Raw genomic sequence first — 23,071 nt, 5'->3', positions numbered from 1 at the left:
CCACCAGGGCCCAACTGAGCTGTTTGCTGGGCCCCCAGGGCACCCGTTTGCTGAACTCCGCTCTCCCCTTCACAGGTAAGGGGGACGTCACTCGGGGGGGGGCACGGCTGGAAGAGGCTCAGGACGGTCAGGTGTGCGGCGTTGCTAAGACTTCAGTCCAACACTGTCCTACAGAAGCGGGAAGCGGGTCAGGGAGGGGAGGGCTGGCCTGCCGCACCCCGGGGGGCACGCTGCCTGCCTGGACCCGGGACCACCCACTCACTCCCCAGGGGACGCCTGTGGGCCCACATGGCCAGCTGGTGCCTGGCCCGAATCGGACTCTAAAATGTAATTCCCAGACAGGGACCGGGAATTACAGTCCCCTCCCTCCCTCCCTCACCCCTCCCTCCCTCCCTCCCCCCTCCACTCCCTCCCTCACCCCTCCACTTCCGCAGGAAGTCTGTAAGGACAGACTTTCTTCATTTAAGGCCTGCAGATGACCCCAGAGGTGGGTGTCCCACCCCTGCCAGGGTCCCAGCCCCGCCCCGCTCCGCAGGGCCAGCTCAGGGTCTCCTGTCCCGCCCGCTCCTGGGGGCTGTCCTCATTCAGGGACGTGGATGCCACAAGCAGCCATTCTTTGGGCTCAGGGTAGGCCACGCCCAAGCCCCCAGCCCCCTTGGGTCTCAGTTTTCTCTTGGGGACGGACATGCACCTGCTACGAGGACGGACCCAGCCAGGTCCTGCCAGTGACAGCAGGAGCGCGGGAGGGGACCTGAACGGCCACAAGGGGCTGAGGTGGACAGCGCCCTCCCCTCCTCTGGCCGGCAAGCCGCACCCCGGCCCCTCTGCTCCCGCAGCTCACGGGGACCCCCACCACCCCGAGGCTGCGAGGAGATGGAGACATCTGTTTCATCCATGTAGCTGACAAGTCAGCCCCAGAGGGAGGAGGCCACCCCGTCCCCAGTGCCAACGGGAGAGAGAGCAAGGGGGACCCCAGAGGGCGGCCTTCTCCTGGCACAGCTTTATAAGAGGGGACCCCAGGTGCCAGGAGGAAGTGAGCTGCCCAGACTGGGGGAGGGGAGGGGCGCTGGGGGGCGCACTGGGCCTGCACCAGCAGCACACCCCTGAGCCTCCTCCTGGGGGAGGGGGTTCTGACCTCTGCAGAAAGGGAGAGAAGAGCTGGCCTGGGGCAGAGCACCCCCCTGCAGCGGAGGGTTCTCCCCCCCCCCCCCCGGCTTCCCACACTTCCGGTCCTAGGCATCTCCCCCCACCGCACAGGGCAGCCCCTGGGGGGGGCGGAAACAGTGGAGGCAGAGCCCCTGACTTGTACTCGCTGTGAAGTGGGGAGTGTCAGGTCCCCAGGCGAGGAGTGGAGTGCACCCCGGGGCCGGTGGGCTGGGGGCTCCCTCAGGGGGGGTTGCTGAGCACCACCACCACCACCACCACCGGAGACAAGTACAGCTCAGGGGTAAACAGGCGGATAAAATGTATGCATTCTGGAGATAAATCAGAAAGCCAAACCCAGCAGCAGGGGCCCTGGACTCCCCTCAGGCTCTGGCGGGCCCCCTGTTCCCCAACACCCCCCCCCCCCCCCCCCCCCCCCCCCCCCCCGTTCCCCAGCCCCGCGCTTGCCCTGCTTGATCCCAGGAACACTGCCTTCTGGAACACTGATTCTGGAACATCAGCTGCCTCTGCGCCTCTCTCTCCTGGGCCACCGCTGCCAGTGCTGCGGCCCCATGGGCTTAGCGATTCTGAGTCCCCCCACACCCCGCCCGGTGCAGGTGCCGGGGGAGACCTGCCCAGTGGGGCCCGGAGCCCCCAGCACCCTGGGTAATGCCGGCTCTGGGTGCCCCAGCTCTGGGGCCCCTGCTGAGCTCAGCTGTCCCTGAAATCTATCTCCTGGGTCTAGTGCACAGTGAGGGCTCTCCCCCAAATTCCTCCATCCCCCCTCCCTCCCCCTCCCTCCTCTCCTCTCCCTCCTTCCCTCTAACTCCTCCCCGGCTCCTTCCCTCTCCTCTCCCTCCCTCCCTCCCCCCTGTGTGAGGCTTAAGGGCTCTAGCCTTGGACAAGGCAGAAAGGTCTGCGGACAAAAATGAGAAGCGGGAAGAGTGTGCAGGGCCACTCCCCCTGTGGACACGCAGTCCTGGGTCCTGGCCCAGCTTCGCCAGGAGGGAGCAGAGGTCCTGAGAGGTGGTGTGGCATTCACCCGGCAGCCCACTGAAGGTGGCAGAGTCGGGATTTGCCCCAGGGGACCCTGAGAGCCATCCCCTGGGGGAAAGGAAGCCACAGAGGCCGAGTGGAAGGGGCCTTCCCTGGGCCAGCTGGCCACCAGAGTGGGAGGGGGAGCAGAGGAGCAAATCCCAGCTGAGCGCCCACTGAGGGCTCCCCGCGGGCACCAGGCCGTGAAGCCGTCCTCAGTGGGTGCTGTCTGATCCCGTCCCTCCCGGGCAGGAGCCCGAGGCGGGAGGGCTATCGGGCCCCCCAGGCTCTAACACTGTCTTAATTTAACTGGCTTAGTCTGCACAGCCCCGATTTCGCGCCAATTCCGCACCCATCGCTCGCTGACCCAGAGCTGATGGGAGAGCCAGCCCCCTGCCCGGGCATCCCCTCTCCCCCCCTGGGCCTGCGCAGGCCAGCGAGGTGGGGGAGGGGGTCCTACTTCTTCCCAGGGCTGTGCCCAGAGGCAAAGGTGGGCCATGGCCGCTTCCCCCGACCCCTCCCCAGTCCCCACCTGCCCCGCTGCCCCGGGGAAAGTGTGAACGTGGGAAGCAGCAAGCCTGCTTTGCTTTGAATGTGAATTTGCTGCATCTTTGGGCAGAATTGGCCTCAGTGGGTCTGTCTCCTGGTGTCAGCTGTCCCTGGGATTACGAGCTATGTCCCAAATGGTGTGACCTCAGTAGGGGACCACAAGTCAGGCGCACCATCACTGTGCTTACTGCTGTCTTGCTGAGGGACTTGAGTCTCAGTTTCCCCATCAAGAGAATGGGAACAACAGGGATCCTGGCCTCCCAGGGCTGCCTGAGGTGACTCACCACCCCGCGCCTGCACTGGCCCAGGGGAGGCTGCGGTCAGCTGCGGGGCGAGGCCGCCCCCACGGTCCTGAGGCATCTCCCTGTACGCATGCGTGCGCAGCAGTCAGCGCCTCCGCTTTGGGGAAGGCCCTGCGGCCCCTGCCTCTGGATCTGCCTCCCAAAGCCTGGCAGTCACCTCGTGACCCGTTCCTCCCCCACCCCCACCAGCCTCGCAAGTGACACGGAATCCTGTGCTTCCTCTACTCCACCGACCCCACCCCCTGCATGGCATCAGGATCTTGTCACCCTGGCCCAGCTCAGACGCCTCCTCCTCCCGCCCCGGCACCTTCGGGGCCCTCACACCCTACCGTGTGCCTACTACCTGCCACCCCGCCCAACCCCCTCCCCCCAGGGCAGCCCGGCTTTAGTCACTGCGGATCCTCTGGGCCTAGAACCTTGCTAGACACTGGAAGATGCGCCACAAATATCTGCTGACTGCAGGGGTGAGTCCCAGCTGGTGCCACATGTTTGCCAGGAAGCCAGTGTCCTTAGTGGGAAGCAGAGGGGACCCAGGGGACACTGGGAAGGAGGGATGGTGGGAAGGTGCACTCAGCCTCAGGGACTAACCTTCCCAGCGCAGTCTGCGCATCGTCTCCTCCAGGCAGCCCTTCCAGCCTGCACCACGTCCGCCTAGCTCTTCTGTCCCAGCTCAGGCCTCCAGCTCGGCTCCTTGGACATGTTCCCCGACCGGGGCTGAGTCTGGGAGCCCGGCTGGGAAAGCCAACCGGGGACTCATCCGGTTGTGGGTGGGGATGCCTGCTTCGGTCCCAGACCCTCCCGGGCTAGGGGAGGTGGGGTGGGGGGTGGGGAAGGGGGAAGCGGGAGAAACCCGGGAAGCCCCTGCGCTGGCGCCGAAGGCCCCCGGGTTATGCCCAGGAGGCCCTGTTAGCCCATTTCACGGAAGCCAAGACGGAGACTCGGCACGCGGAGCGCCAGGTCGCCCCTCGAACACAGGCGGCTGCAGAAGGCGCTGACCATTCGCGCGGTCACTGGCCTAACCCGAAAGCACCCCCCTCTCTGGACACCGGCCCGGCGGGATCGCTGGGACTCAAGTCGCAGCTACATGGGAAGAAGCAAGCCGGGCAGGCCCCTCACCCGGCGCCCACCCGCGCAGGGGCCGCACAGGGGCGGCTGGGCCGGGACTTAGGAGGGGGGCGGCGGGGGCGGGGAGGGGGTTACCTGCGCGAATCCGAGAATCCACGAGCCCTCAAACCCTCCATCTGCCCAGCCTGCAGCGTTTGCGCGTATTTTAAGCAGGGTCTGGCGCCTCTGTCCTCGTATCTGGGTTTCTTTCTTGATTTCCCTGGACTTCGGGGTGCTCTTCCGGGAGGACCCCGTGGCCGCGCCCCCGCTCCTGATGCAGTTGGAGAGGATAACTGCCCTCAACCCCTTAGGTCGGCGCCTCGTTCCAGAAAGAGCCTGCTCGAGTCTTTCAGCAAAGGTGAGGCGGAGGAGCCCGGCAATTAGCTGGCCGCGCTCGCGGGACGCAGGCCGGTGACTGCGCGCGGGGGCGCACCGCGGTGGTGAGTTCCCGGGGCGCCCAGCACCGGTCCCGGGAGCCCCAGCGCCGGCTCCGCGCAGGCACAAAGCGGGAAGGGCGGTCCCGGGACTGCGCCCCGCGGCCAGGCGCGCGGCTGGGAGTCAGGATGAGGCCGGGCGGAGCGCAAGCGTTGAGACAGAAGCCGCCCCAGGAAACGACCTCCTGCGCCAGCCCCCAGATTCCCCCCCAGCGCCCCCTTCCCCGCCCCTTTGGGCCGCTGCCGCCCTCCCAGCCTTTTGCGCCTTTGGGGCAGGATTCTGGCCCTGCGGTCCCAAGAATGCACGCTCCCCACTTGGTCTGGATGCTCCCCCACCTGGCCTCGGGCCTTCGCTGGAGCCAGCGGCGCTCGGGGCATCCGGCATTAGCGATCTCGTCCCTTACCTTTGCCCTCCTGCCCCGTAGCCACTCTGCCAGGGGCCGCCTTGGGTGCCCATTCCCAGATGGAGAAACTGAGTCTTAGCAGAGGGGATAAAGAGGCCCAGCGGCGGCCGGGGAGCCTGCAGACTGCCCCCCACCCCCCGTTTCACCGGAGACCTCAGGGAGAGATACTGTCTTCAATGCACTGCCAGACGTGTAGGCTGCAGACCCCAGCGGACACTGGGGGGGGAGGGGGAGCTAGCGAGCATAGGCCGTCCCCGGGTTTGGGTAGTGGGGAGCCCCGGTGCCTCCCTCTAGCCCGCAGCAACCTGCAACCGCGCCCCTGCACGGCCGGTGCTGTGGGTCAGCACCTTTCGCTTTAAGCATCAGCAGCAAAAGCAAAGACCCACCTTAACGCCCCTGTCCGGCCTTTGCCCTCGGTCTCGGCTGGCTCTCAACGCAGCACTCCGAGGGGCACCTCCGGGGTGGTTCTGGGAGCTTCCGCACAGACTCTGGCCGGGGCCTGGATCCCCGCCGGCTGCCGTCTTCGCCCCCATCAGCCCGCGGGGTTGTCTGGGTCTTACCCAGGCCGCGCCCGGGCCCTGAACTGCGTTTGGTGCCCCGCACTCTGCGCTGATCACCCCGCCCCCCACCCATCCTGCTCCCCCGATGACCTCCTCTCCCCCAGCAGGACCCCCTGGGAGCTGGGGACTCGATACTCTCCCCGCGCTGCCCCACCCCCCTCACCCTCTGCTTGTTTAACCTTCCCGCCCAGCCTTGACCCCCTACCCGCCGGGGGGGGGCTGCAGAAGCGGCTTGGGGGGGAGGGGTACGTGGCAGGCCTAGTCTGGCTGAGGAGCAGAGACCCTCCGCCCATCCATCCTGCCTGGGTGGCTCGGGCACAGAGTGGGAGGCCCAGCTGTGCCCCAGGCCCTGGGATCTGAGGCTCCCTCTTCTCCAGGCCTCTGTGGCTGCACAATTCTGTGGCAAAATGCAGACCGCTTGTTCAAAAATTAATAACCATCATGACATTCCAGGCAGTGACAGGGAAGAAGGCCAGAGCCTTGTGTGACTGTCTGGGTCCCCAGAACGTGGGAAGCCAGCCCTGCCTCAGGCCTTGGGCCTGAGCCCTGAGCTCCCCCAGGACCCTCCCGAGCTCCCCAGGACCTCCTCAAGCCCCCCAAGACCTCCCTGAGCCCCCCTTGGCCCCCCCGAGCCCCCCAGGACCTCCCCGAGCCCCCCAGGTCCTCTCCCAGGCCTCTGGCTCCCGCACCAAGTGCTCTGTCCTGGGGCTGCTGGCGGCCCCCCAGGTGGCCTGTGGGCTGCCCTCCTCGACTGCACTGGGGGCTCCAGAGCAGCGCCAGCTGGGCTAGTGACAGGGACACTGGGCACGCCTGTGTGTGGCCAGGCTCCCAGGCCTCCCCTCAACCCCCTCCAGTCTGTTTCCCTGCCTTCCCTTCGGCTCTGAGGCCACGGGCTGTGGCCCCTGCCAAGCTGCCCTGGGTCCCTCCCAGCGGGGCTGAGCCTAGGCCAACCTTCCCAGGTCCCGGGGGGTGACAGTGCAGCTGAGCGCAGGCTGGGAGGTGTGGGCTTAGGGACAACCCACTGGGCACAAGAGGTGGGGTGCTGGGCAGGGCCGTGCCCAGTCCTAGAGCCCCCCGCAACCCCGGTCCTGCCTGCTTGCCTGGAGACCTGGAGGGCCATGGGCTGCAGAAGGGTGCCTGGCGGGGTCTGGCAAACCAGATTCAAGGGCAGATTCACTGTGAACACGGAGGTGGAGGCACACGCACCAAGGGCTGCTCACCACGGAGCCTCCCAGGCCTCAGGGAGCCCAAGCCAGCCGCTGCCGGGGCATACGGTCGGTTTGTTTCAAACAAACAAACAAACAAACAAACAAGCATGAGGGGCGGGGCCGGGTGGCTCAGTAGCTTCTGACTTCTAAGCAGCTGACTTCTAAGCACCCGACTTTGGCTCAGGTCACGATCTCCCACTTGTGGGTTCCAGCCCCGCGTCGGGCTCTGTGCTGACAGCTTCCCATTCTGCTTCACATTGTGTCTCCCTCTCTCTCTCCGATCTTCCCCCCACCTTGTGTTTCCTTTCTCTCTCTCAAAAATAAATAAACGTTAAAAATAAAACCAAAAGCAACCAGTGCTGTCTCTCTAGTTTTCAATGTGATTTTTTAATTTTTCATGTGATTACATGGGCCTCAGGGCCACCGGCGTCCAGCCGCCCCTGTGGGTGTCTGGGTTCCCCTCTCCATGCTGGGACTTGGCCTCTCCGGACAATGACGGAGATCATGTGGCCTCCAGGTGTGGCCTCCTGGGGGGAGGGGGTGCCGGAAGCATGCTCTCAGTCCGAGTCGGGGACCAGGAACGGAGAAATGCCCCAGACCTCTCGATAGTGCTGGGTGCTGGTGGTGCTCAGGCCCGATGCTGTGGACTCAGGGACCCCGTGGGTCTCCGGAAGCTTCTGCAGAGATCCACAGCCAGGCCCCCTCACCCACGGGGCAGAGGCATCAACTCCTCTCTGCGTAAGGGAGACCTGCCTCAGGGGCAGCCGATACCTGAGTGTGCCCTGACGTGAGCCGCAGAGCCGGTAAGGGTGCCCACAGCATGCCCTGATCCTACCTGCACCTCCAGGGGCTTTTCTTCTCTCATCTGGGGACCCAGCCCCAGCTCAGCCAGAGAAAACGGGTCAGGCCATTGGTTTCCCGAGTTCCAGGAACTTAGGAGGTTTTGATGGGTGTGTGTCAGCGCTGTGGGCCTGAGCGCCTTCCCGGCTCAGCTTTCCTGGGTCCTAGAGTCCCAGGTCCAGCCGGGTGGTCCAACCCCAGCCTCCAAAACAGCTGAGTCCCCACCTGTGAGTCCCCACCTGCGGCCAGACCCCGACTTGGCTTCCCTGCCCCCCAGCTGGGCTGTGGGAGGTTGGAAAGTGCATGGGCCCCAGCCTGGACCCAGCCAGAGCCACACGACACGGGGCCCACCGCCCCGAACTTGCACCTGACTTTGGACATTCAGTTCCCTTGGGAGGAGGCAGCGCCCAAGATAAATCGCCCTTTCCTGATAAATCGCCCTTTCCTGACTCCACACGGGGAGGGGGAGGGGGGTGTAGAGGGGGATTTTTCTGCAAACCTGATGACTGAGTTCCCTGGCAGCCTGGTGAGATGAGGGGCCACCCTGCTTGTTGCTTATTGATCAGGAAAGGGAGGCACAGGGAGGTCAGGGAAGTCACTAAGGCCGCACAGCAGCAGGAAGAAGGGGATTTGAACCCGGGACACCGACTGCCTTGTGCCGCCCAGCCTCTGCACATGCGGGCACGGGCACACTCGTGCCATCAGGGATTGAACACCATGAGCTCCGAGGTGCTGGGCAGAAAGCCCCCCAGAAGACGTGAATACACATCCATTTCCTTCAAGCTCCGATTGATTTCACTTCAAGAGCTCTTGCATTATGCAAGACCCGGGGCTCGAAGGGCAGCAGATTTAAATGGAAATGAGTCCGGGAAAAACAAATCACCGTGGCCCCGGTTCAATGCACTGAAAAGTATGTGCAAGCTCGGAGTTAGGGCGGAACAAGACGGATTTAACGAGAACATGGCAGGGCTGTTAACCCTTCTCCCGGGGTCTGCGCTTGGGAAGAGGTCTCTAGAAGCCCTGGGTGCCCCGTGAGGTCACTTCCCGTTCTGCATGCAAACGGGCGTTACCAGGGAAACCTGGAGGGTTTGAAAACTTCCCCCACGAAGGAGCCTGGCTTTTTTCAACTGAGCACTTTTTTGGGAGAGTTCACGCAGAAGGGTTTGGAATCTCAGGCAGCAATTTCCGAACAGCCCCGTGCTCCCCGCCAAACGCTACACCCGCGTCCGCCCTCCCTGCATCCAGGACTCCCCACTGCAAGCCTGGGGTGCGCCAATCTTCAGCGACCTTTCTAGAAAAGCGGCGAGCGAGCAGCCAAGGCCCTTCCTGAGTGGGAGTCGTGGCCTCTGGATTGCACCCTCGTGCTCTCTTCATTTCAGAAGGCAGGAACCAAGGCCTAGAGAGGCGAAGTGATTTTCCCAAGGTCGCCCAGCAAATGGGGCCCCAACTGCCCGCCCCGCCTCCCCTCCGTCTCCTCCTGCAAGCCCTTCCCTTCCTGGCAGGCCCAGGAGGGGCTAAGCCCACCCACACCTCCGTGTCTTGGCCTCCGGGACCTTCTCTCTGCCTCGACTGTTCTACCGGCCCCCTAGGAAGTCAGAAGTACCTTCTGTGCAGGGAGAGTCTCCGCTCCCTTGGGCAAAGCCAGCCTCCCTTGCTCAGTCCCCTCACCATCTTTGTGGGAGGGGGGAGGGGGGAGGGGCCAAGTCCCTGCTGCCTACCCCCCAGCACTGCAGGCACCAGGCAGCTCTTTTCAGTGCGGGCTGACCCAGTGCATGGATGAAAAGCCTTTGGAACTCGAAGGGACAGTGAGGCGGGTAAGGAAGAGGTGGGGCATCTGGTGAGCTGAGGACAGGGATTCTCAGAGGGGCACCTGGGTCTCAGGAGGAGCCGGCAGCGAGAAGGAGGTGGGGGTCCCTGAGGCAAGCAGGTGGGCAGCAGGAAGCCAGACGGATGACATTCCCCCCAGTTCACATCATCCCGGCCCGTGGTTTTAACCACATTCTGGCACTTTCCAGCACACCTTAGGAGCTAAAAGCACTTCGGTCTGCATCTGCTGATCACACGTGGGAGGCAACCTAGAAAGAAAAGCATCCATATTGTTGTCAGAGCATATTTTTGGCTCTAGATTTGAGATTAGCATAATAGTGGTCCACAGGTAACAGCAGTAAATTTCTCCTGTCTGGAAACGCGTTAATGATATTTAAGGGAAAGTATCTTTTGATGGAGGTAAAGCCATTTCCCTGCATAAAGAGTAAGTTTGCTCAGAGCGATTTTATTTTCTTATGTTTTTTTTTTTCCTTTTGGAGGAAGCAGAGACTTCTGGGTATTGTTTATCATTATTTTTTGTGTTTTAAAAAGATGTGCTCCCCCAACTCCAGAGCCACAGAATTGTGGGGGGCACGTAGAACCAGCCTCCTGGAGGTGCTGACCCTCTGTCACTATGCACCCCAAAAACCTGGGGAAGGATCGCCGAGCCCACTCTGTAGCCATGAGGACTGGGCTGGAAGCAAAGCAGCCGTGGACCCCGAATCCCACAGCGCTCGGGGGAGGGGACCTGGGTCCTGTCTCTGGGATGGACTCACTGAGCCTGGGCTGAGTGCGGCCCGTCTTGGCCCCGCGGGGCCGCCCGGCAGCTGTCCGGGGCTGGCTGCGCAATGCAAGGTGTCAGCCTCTAGGACACCTCGCAGGTCCCCCGTCTGCTCTTGTTCAGAGATGCGGGGAGGGGAAGGCCAGCCCTGGTCCTCCTGCCTTGCCCAAGAGGGAGCCCTGGCCTTGGAGGTGCCCCCCACGGTGGGCCTCAGCTTGCAGCTGTCAGAGCCCCCAGCACGGGGATGGGCTGTGTGGGAGAGGGGGCCTCCCCCCTGCACATGTGCCAGCCCTGGGGGCACTCCTCACAGTGGCCGAGAGCCCCGGAGGTGGGGGGGCAGCGGAGCAGCAAACACCTGCTGGGCTCCAGGATGAATGTTCCCAGCTGACCTGTCCCGTGGCCTCCAAATCCAGCCCCGAGTCTCCGAGATGAGCTCCGTGGAACCTGGGGTCCGGCGGGGCTCCTCAAGGGCTCCTCACGCGGTGACTACTCAGCTCTGGGAGACCCCTAGGCTGGACAGCCCCCTCCCAGAGACCTCGGGTGAACCACTCGAGACCGCAGAGAGGGACTTCCCTGAAAGCAGGCTGAGGCGGGACTCCCCAAACTCCGGGGCACAGAGTCCCCTTCTCTCCTCACTTCTCAGGCTGGGCGCCCGGGGCAGACACCGGCTCTTCCAGCGGGGAGAGCTTCATGGAAAGAACCTCTAACCAGGCATCAGAGACCTGGGAAGGCAGAAAAAGACCCTAAGAGGCCAGGAGACGCCGCCGTGGGAAGGGGGAGCACCCCAGCGCTGGGACAGGGGTGCAAAGAGGAAGGAGTGATTTAACCTCAGTAGCCAGGGGCGCCTGGGCGACCCAGTCGGTTGAGCCTCCGACTTCGGCTCAGGTCGTGATCTCACAGTCCGTGGGTTTGAGCCCCGCGTCGGGCTCTGTGCTGACAGCTAGCTGGGGGCCTGGAGCCTGTTTCAGATTCTGTGTCTCCCTCTCTCTGACCCTCCCCCACTCATGCTCTGTCTCTAGAAAATGAATAAATAAGCGTGAACAAAATTAAATAAAATAAACCCAGCAGGCAGACGTGGAGGGGCTGCTAGTGCGGGACCCAGACCTCGGAGGGGGCGCAGACCTGAGACTGGTCCAGGGGGAGGGTGAGCCAAAAACTGGGCCCAAGGGCTTCAGGGGAAAGAGAAGCCGGCAGGCAGGTGGAGGCGCGTTGCCGTGGCAACACGCAAGCAGCAGACCGGAAGGGGTGGGACCTGCCCGTGGCCACGCCCCCAGCGCTCCTAGGGGCGGAGCCTGAAGGGACCCAGCTGGCCAGGGGAACGGGACGCAGACCCCAGTGTCCCGGAGCTGACTGCAGAAGGGGGGCTCAGAGCTGAGGGACAGCGAGTGACCGTCACAGTCCTGGGAACCAGGGTCACAGCACGCCTGGCGGGGGGGCAGCGAGGCACAGATTACTTAGAGGGGCTGGTACGACCCGGTTGTGCGTTCCCCCGACCACGTGTGTTGAAGCCTAACACCCGTGGGAGGTATCAGGAGGCGGGGTCTTGGGGAGGCCGCGAGGTCGTGCGGGTGCAGTCCCCGCAGGGGGTTAGTGTCCTCGCAAGAAGGACCCCAGAGGTAACGTCTCTCTCCACTCGGCCAGCTCGCGGCAGGAGGCGGGGTCTGCCGGCCACGCCGTGAGCCCGGACGGCTGGACGCCCGAGGCCGAAGCCCTGTGTCCGGGCCCCCCAGTCTGGGGCACGCGGGGCGTCGGCCTGGGCCCCGCAGGGCCCCTCCCCGCCCCTCGTCCCTCCGCACTCGCTGTGCTCGGATCCCGCGTCCTCCCCTTGGGCGGCTCCCTCCTCCGGGAGGGCGCCCTCGCTCACCTTGGTTCACCTCCGCGCCCGGCACCTGGGGCGACGCTCGGGGCTGTTGTCACAGGTGACCGCAGACCGGCGCCCCAAGCCCCAGACGTCTTTCCCCAGAGCCTGGGAGCCGCAGTCCCAAGTCATGCGGCCACAGGACCCTTCCCCTGGCTCTGCTGCCCCGGGGTCGCGGCCACGTCGCCCCCTCTCCGCCTCTGTCTTCATGCTCCCCCACGCCCTGTGCGTCTTTGTGATCCAGTCCCCTTTTCTTTTCTCTCGCGAGGATCCCCAGGAACGAGCCGCCTCACCCCAGGGTGACCTCTCTGCGGATCTCCAACATGATCAGTTGCCCCTGCGAAGACCCTTTTTCCGAGTGAGGTCACATTCGCAGTCCTGGGAGTCGGGCCGCCGGCCTGTCTCGTTAGGGCCCCAGGGCGCCCCGCCTGAGGCCCCGCTCACAGGCCCCCCGCCCGGAAGGCCCCTGCCTTGCCACGAACGTGCTCACCCAGCCGGTCCCTAGAGCCGCGCCCTCCTCGGTGGGGATCCGTCTCCACCCGTCTGTCCGCTCCTGCACGACTGCCCAGGACCCGGCGCCGTTCCCGGCCGGCCCCCGCGGCTGCTGCGTGGACCAGGAGCGGGACCGGCCCCGCGGCCCGTGGGAGAGTGTGTTCGGGAAGCTTCAGCTAGCACCCGGGGAGGCTGCTTCGGAGCTGCGCCCTCCCCCTCCCCCGCCGCCAGGCTGTCGCCGCTCAGCTCCTCTGCTCTGTGATGGGCCCATATGTGTCAGGAGGGGTCTGTGAGTTTGGGTGCGGGAGTGGTCGTCCGGGCGCTCAACAGGTGCACCCACGGCTCCGACCATCCTGGGCTCCCAGAGGAGCTGCCGGAGCCCTGGCCAGAGAAGGGAGGAGGGAGGGAGGCAGGGCTGGGCCAGGGGGCCTAATGGCCCTTGCTCACACCTGAGGGCAAATATCAGACCCAGAAGCTTCTTCTGGTCCCAACTCCAAAAGGCTGGTCTGCAGCCCTTTGGGCATTAACTGCCCCCCCCACCCCCGCTGCTGGAGAGGGAGGGGCCTCGCCTCCCCAAGGGAACAGTCTCTGGGGGACATTCGGAAACAAATGACCCCAAAGAGGGAACTCCCTGCCTTCCGAAGACCCGAGGATCAGCGGGACGCGGTGCCCAGTCCCGGAGCTGTGGGGCGGGGCTGGCCCCTAGCCAGCCTGGGGACCCCACCCCGCCCAGTGACCTCCTCAGAGAGTTCTGAGGGAGGGGCGGCTTTCTTTCCTTCTGGTCCCTGGTGGGGGCCGCTGATGGATGGCTACCTAATCTGTCCTGAACGGAGCAGAGAGGACCCAGCGGCCCGTGAAGAGTCCTTATCCGCACCCCTCCTCCCCACCTCCCCGGAGTTTGCTTTACAAATTAGAGAAGGGCACGGGGGTCATATCCGAGAAGCCAGCTTGGGGTCAGAGCAACCCGTGGGAGCGGGCCACGGGGCTCTGCTCCTGGTGGGCTGGCCCAGGGCCAGCCGGGACCCAATGTTTGCAGGAGAAAGGGAGAAAGAGGGCTCTGGCTGTTCCAGGCACCGGCAGGGCAAGGTGACCCACACCTGGCATCTCATTTAACCTCACAACAGTCCTGAAGCCCTGAGAGCAGAGTGCACACCGGCCAGGGCTGGGGATGTAGACAGGGGCTGGGGGTGTAGACCCGGGCGGGTGCACTGATCAGGGCTGGAGGTGCAGACTTGGGCTGGGGGCGGGGCTTGCGCAGGACTGAGTGCAGCGCCTCTGACATGCCCGGTGCAGCCATGCAGGGGGAGGAGGGCCTGGGGTGTGGAGCTTCCTGCTGGGAGAGGCAAGCCCACCGTATCCTGCCGCCTGGCATGCGCTTCCCTTCCAGAGGTGGCCTAGCCACGGGGACGCGCTTGGACCGTCAGACTCTGGTGTGAGGACCTTGTAGGAGCTCTGAGGCCACATCCCTTCAGCTGGGGCCCTCTCGGACCTTAGGACGCCACAGAGGGAGCCCTAGCTGGCCCTCCAGTGGGTGAGAAGCTGCGTAGAGACCAAGGTGCGGCCACCATCAGTGTCACACTGCACCCGCACGGGAGACTGTCCTGGACCATCCGGCCCCAGCCCAGCCCCCCACCTCCCTGCCCTGCCCCCCACCCAGCCCCAGGCTGCACGTGCTGCCCCGGGGACACCTGCAGAAGAACCACCCAGCTGAGCCCACAGAACCAGGACCTAGTAAATGACCACGGTCTCAGCCACCACGGTTAAGGTGGCTTCCCTGCAGCAGTAAATTAGGAATAGACTTTACCTCTTGGGACCCAAGGTTAGGGAAAGTTGTCCCCTGTTCAGAGGGCTCAGGAGCCCTTTGTACTGGAGGGAAATGTCATGGGTTGAATTTATAGATTGAAGTCCTAACCCCCAGGACCTCAGAGCGTGACCTTCTTTGGAAACAGGGTCTTTGCAGATGTAATTAGTTAGGAGGAGGTCACACGGAAAGTGTGCTAATGCAATATGACAGGTGTCCGGATTCAAAGGGGAAACTGGGACACACACAGGAAGAACACCACGTGAGGACAAAGGTAGCGCCCCGTTGAGGGGATGCAGCAGCCTCGCTGCCTCAGAGGGGACCTGCTGGCCAGCACCTTGACCCTGCGTGTCGGGCCCCCAGATCACAGGACAGTAAAGTTCTGTGTGAGCCGCGCAGCTTGCAGAACTTCTAAGTTCTGGCCTCGTGGGGAGTCCAGCCACATGTGAGGAACTGTTCCTCGGGGACAGTAGGAGAGGACTCCCCACCGCAGCACAGTCGCCGACGACCTACCCTGAGGATCGGCTCTACGCTGAGACTCGCCAGCTGCCGGGTATTGGAGGAAGTGGAGGAATTACAGCCTCAGCTGCCCTGCTCAATGTCCGGCAAAATTGCCTGTGTATTTACCCTCTCACTGAGCAAGGGCAAGACCACTTCCAGGAATTTGGTCCAAAGATACAGGGGCAGCGTTACAAGGTGACTTCCGTTCGCGGCTGGGGGTTACAGGACACTTTCCTCGGCGCCTCCGCTCTGGGGGTGGTGATGTTCCTCATGAGTCAACCGAGGCTTTCATCCCCGGCGGGAAGATCCCAGCAGAGGCTCCTTGGCGTCCTCACTGCGTGTGCCCGGTGGCTCCCGGCCTGCTCTGTCCCATTCCCGGCGGCGGTACCTTTGATCGTCTGATTACGGTGGGCTCGCCGGGCGTCCCCACCGCCAAGTCCTCCTCTGCTCTAGGAATTCCGTAAGTGTTTTGTAAGGAGGGGACCTGAGATGGCGGAAATGCCCCGTTCTCCGTCCTGCTCACGGTTCCTTAATCTCGAAAAGCGTGAGCCGTCATGCCTGTTGCATTCAGTAGGCTGTCAATCATTCTGAGGAGACTCACTTCCTTGCGCAGATGACCCCACCTCTGGCCGGCGGGGGCTCCTCCGTGGTGGTGGCCGTGCCGTCGTCACCTCTCCCGCCAGGAGCGCCCCCTGCCTTTCTAGCGCAGCAGGTGGCCCAGGTTCACGGGCTCTTCCCGCCCTAGTCCCGGACGGGGAACTTCTCCCAGGACCCCGCTTCCCACTTACGGAGAAAGGGAATTAGAAGCCAGGATTGGGGCGCTACCGCTCCAGGGCCTCGCGGCGGCCAGGGAGGGGGATGTGGGTGCATCTTGCATGCGTGCACGCACACACACTCGCACACATGCATCTGCATGCATTTCCATGCCTGTGTGTACCACAAACCATGACCTTGGACCTGTGATCCCAGTGCCAAGGGAGCCTTCAGGGTTAGCTCTTGTTTCCCCCTCCTCTGTGTCTGAGTCCCTCCCTGACCCCAGGACCCTGGGTTTCCTCAGCCTATCTGCTCACGGAGCCGTTGTCCTGAGCGCAGCCAGCCTCTCTGCCCCCTAGTGAACTCTGTCCGCGCACCCCACGCCAGGCCACCCTCACGCGGGTGCCTCTGCTCCCCCTTCGGGGCTCTGAGGCCAGTGCGGGCTGTGATGCGGCAGGTGGAGGCACCCCACCCGGCCGGGCGCTGCCGCACTGCACCCCGGCCCTCCCCACCCCTTCAGGCCCTGACCCTGCCCACTCCTGGGCTGTGACCTCCCACGCTGGGCCCCTGCCGCTGCTCAGGCCTGTCCCCACGGCAGCCCACGAGCCAGCCCGGCTTCCGGGGCTGGGAAATGAACCCCGCCTCTTGGCGGGAGACGCTGCGAAATGCCGCGGCCGTGTTTCCGAGGCACAGCCCTGTGGCCAGCAAGGCGCTGAGGGGAAACGAAGCACTTGAGGCAAATAACTGAGAAAAACGGCAGCTATGATGGTGAACCGCACCCCCAGCCCCTCACTCGGGCGCCCGTGGGCCACTCTGCAGGGAGAAGAAAGAGCCCCAAGGATGATTGGGAAGCCAGGAGGGCACACAATTGTTGTCCTGATGGAGGTGAAAGGCTCGGGACATAAAATCAACCATTTCAGGGTGAGAGCCCAGGGCTCTTATTTGTTGGCAGATTTTTGATAACTGATTCGATTTCTTCACTAGTTACGGGTCTGTTCAGATTTTCTATCTCTTCCTGTGTGAATTTTGGTAGTGTGTATGTGTATGAATTTGTCCATTTCTTCCAAGTTGTCCAATTTGTTGGCATATAATTTTTCATAGTATTCCCTGATAATTGCTTGTATTTCTGAGGGGTTGGTTGTAATAAGTCCATTTCATTCATGATTTTGTCTATTTGAGTGCCCTCTCTTTTCTTTTTGAGAAGACTGGCTACAGGTTTGTCCATTTTGTCTATTTTTTCAAAAAACCAACTCTTGGTTTCATTGATCTGTTCAACTGTTTCTTTGGTTTCTATATTGTCTATTTCAAACTAGTTCTTTTAGAATTCACATATGAGAGATATGATACGTGATATTCTCTGCCTTATGTCACTCAGGTGGTGCCCTCTGAGGTCATCGTGTCATCGCCAACAGCAGAATGTCCTTCCCTGGGGTTGAACGCCACTCCCTCGTGTTCTATACACAGCACACCACGCTTTCTGCAGTGTCCCTTCAACAGACACGCAGCGGCTTCCACGTCTTGGCGGTGCCAGTGCATTAATGGTGCAGGGAGTGGGGGTGCAGACCTCCCTTCCAGACCCTGATTTCAGTCCCTTCAGAAAAATGCCCAGGAGTGGGGTTGCTGGGTTGTGAGGTGGTTCTATTTTTACCTTTCCGAGGAGCCTCCTTCCCATTCCCCACAGGGCCGCACCAGTTTGCACTAGTGCCCACGGGTTCCTTTTTCTCCATTCTAACAGGCTGGAGGTGCCATCTCACTGTGCGTTTGGTTTGCGTTTCCCCAGTGAGGACGGATGCGGAATGCTTTTTCAAGTGCCTGTGGGCCGTCCGTGTGTCTTCGCTGGGAAAATGTCTATTCAGGTCCTTTGCCCGGTTTTTAAAAATGGGATTATTTGGGGAGGGGTTCTTGGTTTTGTTATATGGTGTTCTTTATATATGTTAGGTACTAACCCCTTACAAGATACATGACTTGAAAGTGTTCTTTCCCATTCCATAGGGAGCCTTTAATCTTGCTGATTATTTGCTGTGCTAAAGCTTTTCAACTCCATGTGGTTCCCCTTGTTTATTTTTGCTTTTGTAGATTGTGCTTTTGGCGTCGTATCCGAGAAATCATCACCAAGACCCATGTCAAGGAGACTTTCCCTATGTTTCCTTGTAGGAGTTTTATGGTTTGAGGTCTTATGTTTCAATCTTTACTGCATCCCACATTAATTTTTCTAAGTGGTATAAGAGCTTCACTCTTCTGTGTGTGCAAATCCAGTTTTCCCAATACTGTGTATTGAAGAGGCTCTCTCTCCCCACTGTGTGTTCTTGGCACGTTTGTCATAAATTACTCGATCATCTATGTGTGGGTTTATTTCTGGGTGCTCATTCCGTTTTGAGGGCCTGCGTATCTGACTTCATGCCAACACCATACTGTTTTCTAATGTGTCCGATTACTTTTCTTTGTAATATAATTTGAAATCAGGACTTACGACTCCTCTAGCTTAGTTCCTCTTTCTCAAGATTGTCTTGGCTCTTCTGAGTCTTTTGTGGTTGCAGATGAATTTTAGAGGTTTTTTTTTCTATTTCTGTGCAAAATGCCGCTGGAATTTTGACAGGGATTGCCCTGGATCTGAAGGTTACTTTGGGCAGTGTGGACGTTTGAACAATATTAATTCTTCCCATCTGTGAGGACAGAAAGTAGTTCTATTATTTGTGTCTTCAGATTCTCTCATCAATGTCTTACAGTTTACTGTGTACAGGGGTCTCACCTCATTGGTTAAGTTTATTTCTGTTTTTTATTGTTTTTATGCAATTGTAGATGAGGCTGCTTTCCTAATTTTTCTTCCAGATTGCTCATTGCTGGCATACAGAAACACAACTGGCTTTTGCATGTTGTTTTTGTATCTTGCCACCAGACTGGATCTGTTTGTTAGTTGTAGGCATTTGTGGGTGGTGTCTTCAAGGGCTCTCTCCATCAGATCATGTCTTCTGGGGACAATTTTACTTCTTCCTTTCTGATTTAGATTAGCCTTTTAAAAAAAGTTTTTATTTATTTATTTTGAGAGAGAGAGAGAGTATGTGTGAGTGGGGAAGGGGCAGAAAGAGAGAGACAGAGAGAGAGTCAGAGAGAGAATCCCAAGCAGGCTCTGCACTGTCAGCACAGAGCCTAATGAGGGGCTCGAACCCATGAACCACAGATCATGACCTGAGCCGGACGCTCAGCCGACTGAGCCACCCAGGCTCCCCTGACTTGGATGCCTTTCATTTCTTCTTTTTGCCTGAATCCTCTGGGTGGACTTCCCAGGGCTGCGTTGGGTAGGCGTGGTGAGCGTGGTCACCCTTGCCTTGTTCATGGTCCCAGAGGAACCCACCAGTGAGTGGGGACTTGTCACATACAGCCTGTGTTAGGTGGAAGTGTGCACCTTCCACACATAATTCATTGAGAGTTTTTATCATGGAAAGATTTTGTATTTTGTCAAATGATTTTTCTGCATCTATTGAAATGATCATATGATTTTTTAAAGTTTATTTATTTTGAGAGAGAGCAGGGTGGGGGAGACAGAGAGAGATGGAGAAAGAATCCCAAGGAGACCTCACACCCATAGCTTGGAGCCCGATGCGGGGCTCAAAACCGCAGACTGTGAGATCATGACCTGAACTGAAATCAAGAGACAGATGCTCAAGCAATAGGCGCCCAGGGGCCCTGAAATAATAGTATGATTTTTGTCCTTTATTCCGTTAATGTGGTGGATCCTGTTTTTTTATTTGTGTCACTCTGGTCGGCATATGTTGAACAATCCTGGCAGCTGTACTTACTCAAGGACTACGTCCCACTTGATCATGATATATGGTCCTTTTAATGTGCTATTGAATCTGGTTTGCTCTTTGTTTTTTTTTTTTTTTGTTTTTTTTTGTTTTTTTTTTTTGTTTTTTTTTTTTGAGAAATTTTGCATCTATCAGGGTATCGGCCTCTGATTTCTTTTTTCTTNTTCTTTCTTTCTTTCTTTCTTTCTTTCTTTCTTTCTTTCTTTCTTTCTTTCTTTCTTTCTTTCTTTCTTTCTTTCTTTCTTTCTGTAGTGTCTTGTCTGCCTTTGGTATCGAAGTGATGCTGACCTTGTAAAATGAGTTTGGAAGTGTTTCCCTTCTCTTCAAATTTTTGGAACTGTTCGAGAAGGAGCGGCATCAATTCCTTAAATGTTTGGTAGAATTCACCAGGGAATCCATGTGCTTGTGCTCGTGGGCTTTTCTTTGTTAGGACTTTTTTTGGTTGTGGATTCAGTGCCTTTACTAGTAGTTGGTCTGTTCAGATGTTTAATTCCTTCATGGTTCAGTCTTCTTGCATTGCGTGTTTCTAGAAATTCATCCATTTTTTGGAGGTTACCTAATTCCTTGGCATATAATTGTTCATAGTCTTCTCATATGGTCCTCTGTAGCTGTCTTTCTGTCTCCTTCATTTCTGATCCTATGTAGCGGAAGACTCTCTCTTTTCCCCTTGTTAGGTCTAACTAAAGCCTTGTCAGCCTAGTCCATCTGTGGAAAAAAAAACAGCTTTTCATTCTATTGGCCTTTTTTTACTTCCCTTTTGATGTTTTCTTTGACCCATTAATGTTCAAGAGTATGTTGTTTAATTTCTACACATTTGCGCATTCTACAGCTTTCCTACTATTGTGGATTCCTAGTCTCACACCATTGTGGTTGGAAAAGACACTTGATATAATTTCAATCTTCTTAGATTTGTTAAGACTTATTTTCTGACCTCATATGTGATCTATCCTGGAGAATGTTCCTGGTACGCCTGAAAAATGTGTGTTCTGTTCTGTGGTCATTTAGACCAGAACCTTCTGGTCTAAAATACAGTTCAAGTGCAATTTTTACTTCTTGATTTCCTGTCTGGACGATCTACCCACTGTTAACCGTGGGTCCTGGAAGCTCCCTACCATTATCATGTTGCTGACTCTGCCCTCACGTCTGTTCATATTGGCTCACTGTATCTAGGTGTCTGATGTTGTGCATATGTATTTACAATCGTTACATCCTCTTGATGAATTCATCACTTTATTGTTATGCAATGACCTTCTTTGTCTCTCAGTACAGTTCTTGACTGAAGTGTACTCTGCTCGAGGTAAGTGCAGCCATGCCTGTGCACTTGGGTTTCCATTTACACAGTGTCTTTCCCCCACCCTTCACTTCCAGCCTTTGTGAGTCCTTAGAGCTTAATGGAATCCTCATAGGCAGTGTGTAGTTTGGGATTATTTTCCTCTCATTCAGCCACATTATACCTTTTGATAGAATTTAACCCATTTACTTTTAAAGTAGTAGTTGATGCATAAGAACGTACTATTGCCATTGTGTTCGTTGTTTTCTGGCCATTTGGTACTTCCTTTGCTTTTCTCTTTATCTCTTGCTTTGTGACTTGACAGTTTTCCTTAGTAGGTTTTCCTTACAGCCCTTTCTCTTTCACATATTTACTATAGGCTTGTGCTTTGTACTTAAATCTAGCATTTTAGCAGTCTGTTTTAAGCTGGTAACAGCTTATCTTTGATAACATACAAAAATTCCACCCTTTTACTACCCCCACATACAGTGTATGTTTTAGATGTCACAATTTGTATATTTTTATACCGTGTATCCATTAACAAATTATCGTAGCTATTGTAGTTTTTATTAAACTGATAAGAACAGATACTACACTTGATCTTAGCCAAAAGGCCAAGAAGCGATGCTTTAGTAATTTTTAATGCACTTATCTCTTAACCTTTATATTAGAGTTAAGTGAAATACAGACCACTATTACCGTGTTGGAGTTTTCTGAATTTGCCCCTACACTTACTTCTGGAACAGTTGGCTGTTGCTTCCTTTGAGCACCGTCCATGGGGCTTCCTCGTTGTTCCTAGTGGGCTCCAGACACGTCAGCGGGGCCAGTCCCCTCAGGGACCCTTTCTGCGAGGTCATTCTCCATTCTTCGCTTTGCTGCGTTGCCCAAGGTTCCTCACAGGGCTGCTTCCACTTACAGATGGCTGTCCGGCCGCTGGTTTCTGCGGGAAGATGAAGGACCTCTACTCTGCCATCTTGCTGACGTCACTCTCTACCCATTCACCCACAGGGGTTCACAGCCCACCTTTGGGCTCTTGTGCATATCACTGCAATGAATATTCACTGAATTCAATGAAATTCAATGAATATTCACGTGCACATGTTTGTTGGCACACCTGCCTCCGATTCTCTGGGCTGTGCGCCTGGGAGCAGAATGGCTGGGTCGTGTGGTAGCTCCGTGGTTACTTTCTGAAAGACAGAAATGGCACAGTTGGAGGGTTTGCAACAAGGGTGGTCAAGAAGAAAGTGAAATCCGTGCTCAAGACCCATGTTACCAGCATTTTCTGCAGGGATTTCCTAGTGCTGCTCCCCTTGGAATCTATGTTAAAAACCCTGATGCCCAAAACCTTGTGTCTTCTCGTTGGGTCCCTCCAACCCCAGAGTCATGCAGTGCTGATCACACATCGCAAAGGACTCAGGGAAACAGAACAGCAGGAGAGGAGCCCTGCAGGGGTGAGCACCGCGAGCAGAGTCCTTGGGTGGCCGGAGAGGGGCTACTTGCACGACTGTGACCGGACGATGGGCTCCAGGACGCCTGACCACACCTGTCGTGCCCACCCCTCCACCACCAGGGGCTGTGCGTGCAGACACGATTTAAAGATGGACGCCTCGGGTGGTAGCGCTGCCTCCGAATTTGTTTCTTTGCTGAAGCCTGTATCGGTTCAGTTTCCTGCCTCTGTGCCCTCTTCCTTGAGACCCACTTGCTGGGGGTGTGCATTCCTCCGACAGCCATTCACACTCAGGTGTGCCGTCCTGGCCTGAAGGACTGTCCCCTGCTACTGCGCTCCAATGAGCTGGAGCCCAGCTGTGCCCAGGCAGAGAAAGAAGGGCCGGGGAGGTCACCCCAGGCACGTTCTGCCTTCCACTCCACGAGGTGCCTCCGTCCAGGTGGGTGAGCTCTTCTCACAGCCGTGGGGTCCCCGTGCCTGCAGGCTCCCGTCCACAGGATGGCGTTCCCTCCCCGTGGCCCTGAGAATGGAGGAGTATCTTGTTATAGTGAGGGGGGCTCAGCGTGCCCCGGGGAGCAGGGTGGGGGCCGGCGGGTGTGGGAAGGGTAGGTGGGGTTCCCTGAGGGAGGGGGTCCTCCTGGCTTTGCCTTTCCGGAGCTGGTGACCTTGGAAAAGCCATATAAACATCTTCAAACTGGTAAAGTTCACATACTGTTGACTTTATCATTTTAAACAGGCTTATAAGGGCACAACTGAGTAGCACTAAGTGCAGCCACTGACGCTGACCCCAGCCCCCCGCGACCTCCTCCTGCTTTCTGCCTCTGTGACTCTAGGGACCTCCTAGGAGTGAAATCATGCAGATTTTTTTTTCGTGACTAGCGTATTCCACTGAGCACAGTGTCTTCTAGGATCATCCAGGAGGCGGCCGGTAGTGGGATTTCCTGAGCTTTTAGACTGAGTAATATTCCGTTGTGTGG

The 23,071-nt window shown here is 58.5% G+C and overlaps 1 long non-coding RNA gene and 1 pseudogene across 2 annotated transcripts; both read right to left on the bottom strand.

Annotated features, from left to right (window-relative positions):
* Positions 1–8,066: 8,066 nt before the first annotated feature.
* On the bottom strand, positions 8,067–12,173 carry LOC120231821. Of its 2 annotated transcripts, none has more exons than XR_005528434.1 (3): positions 12,031–12,173; positions 9,450–9,654; positions 8,067–8,975 (listed from the first exon to the last, which is right to left on the bottom strand). It is a non-coding gene; the product is annotated as an uncharacterized LOC120231821 (long non-coding RNA). The 2 variants fall into 2 exon arrangements; XR_005528433.1 differs by lacking the exon at positions 12,031–12,173 and adding an exon at positions 10,556–10,866.
* An 8,972-nt stretch (positions 12,174–21,145) lies between these two features.
* On the bottom strand, positions 21,146–21,273 carry LOC120231862 (annotated as a pseudogene).
* Between the last annotated feature and the right edge of the window lie 1,798 nt (positions 21,274–23,071).

This window comes from Hyaena hyaena, unplaced genomic scaffold (assembly GCF_003009895.1).
Source record: "Hyaena hyaena isolate Hyena2069 unplaced genomic scaffold, ASM300989v1 scaffold_63, whole genome shotgun sequence".
Taxonomy (NCBI): domain Eukaryota; kingdom Metazoa; phylum Chordata; class Mammalia; order Carnivora; family Hyaenidae; genus Hyaena; species Hyaena hyaena.
The sequence above is the reverse complement of the archived record's forward strand: the minus strand, read 5'-3'. Positions and strand labels throughout refer to the sequence as shown.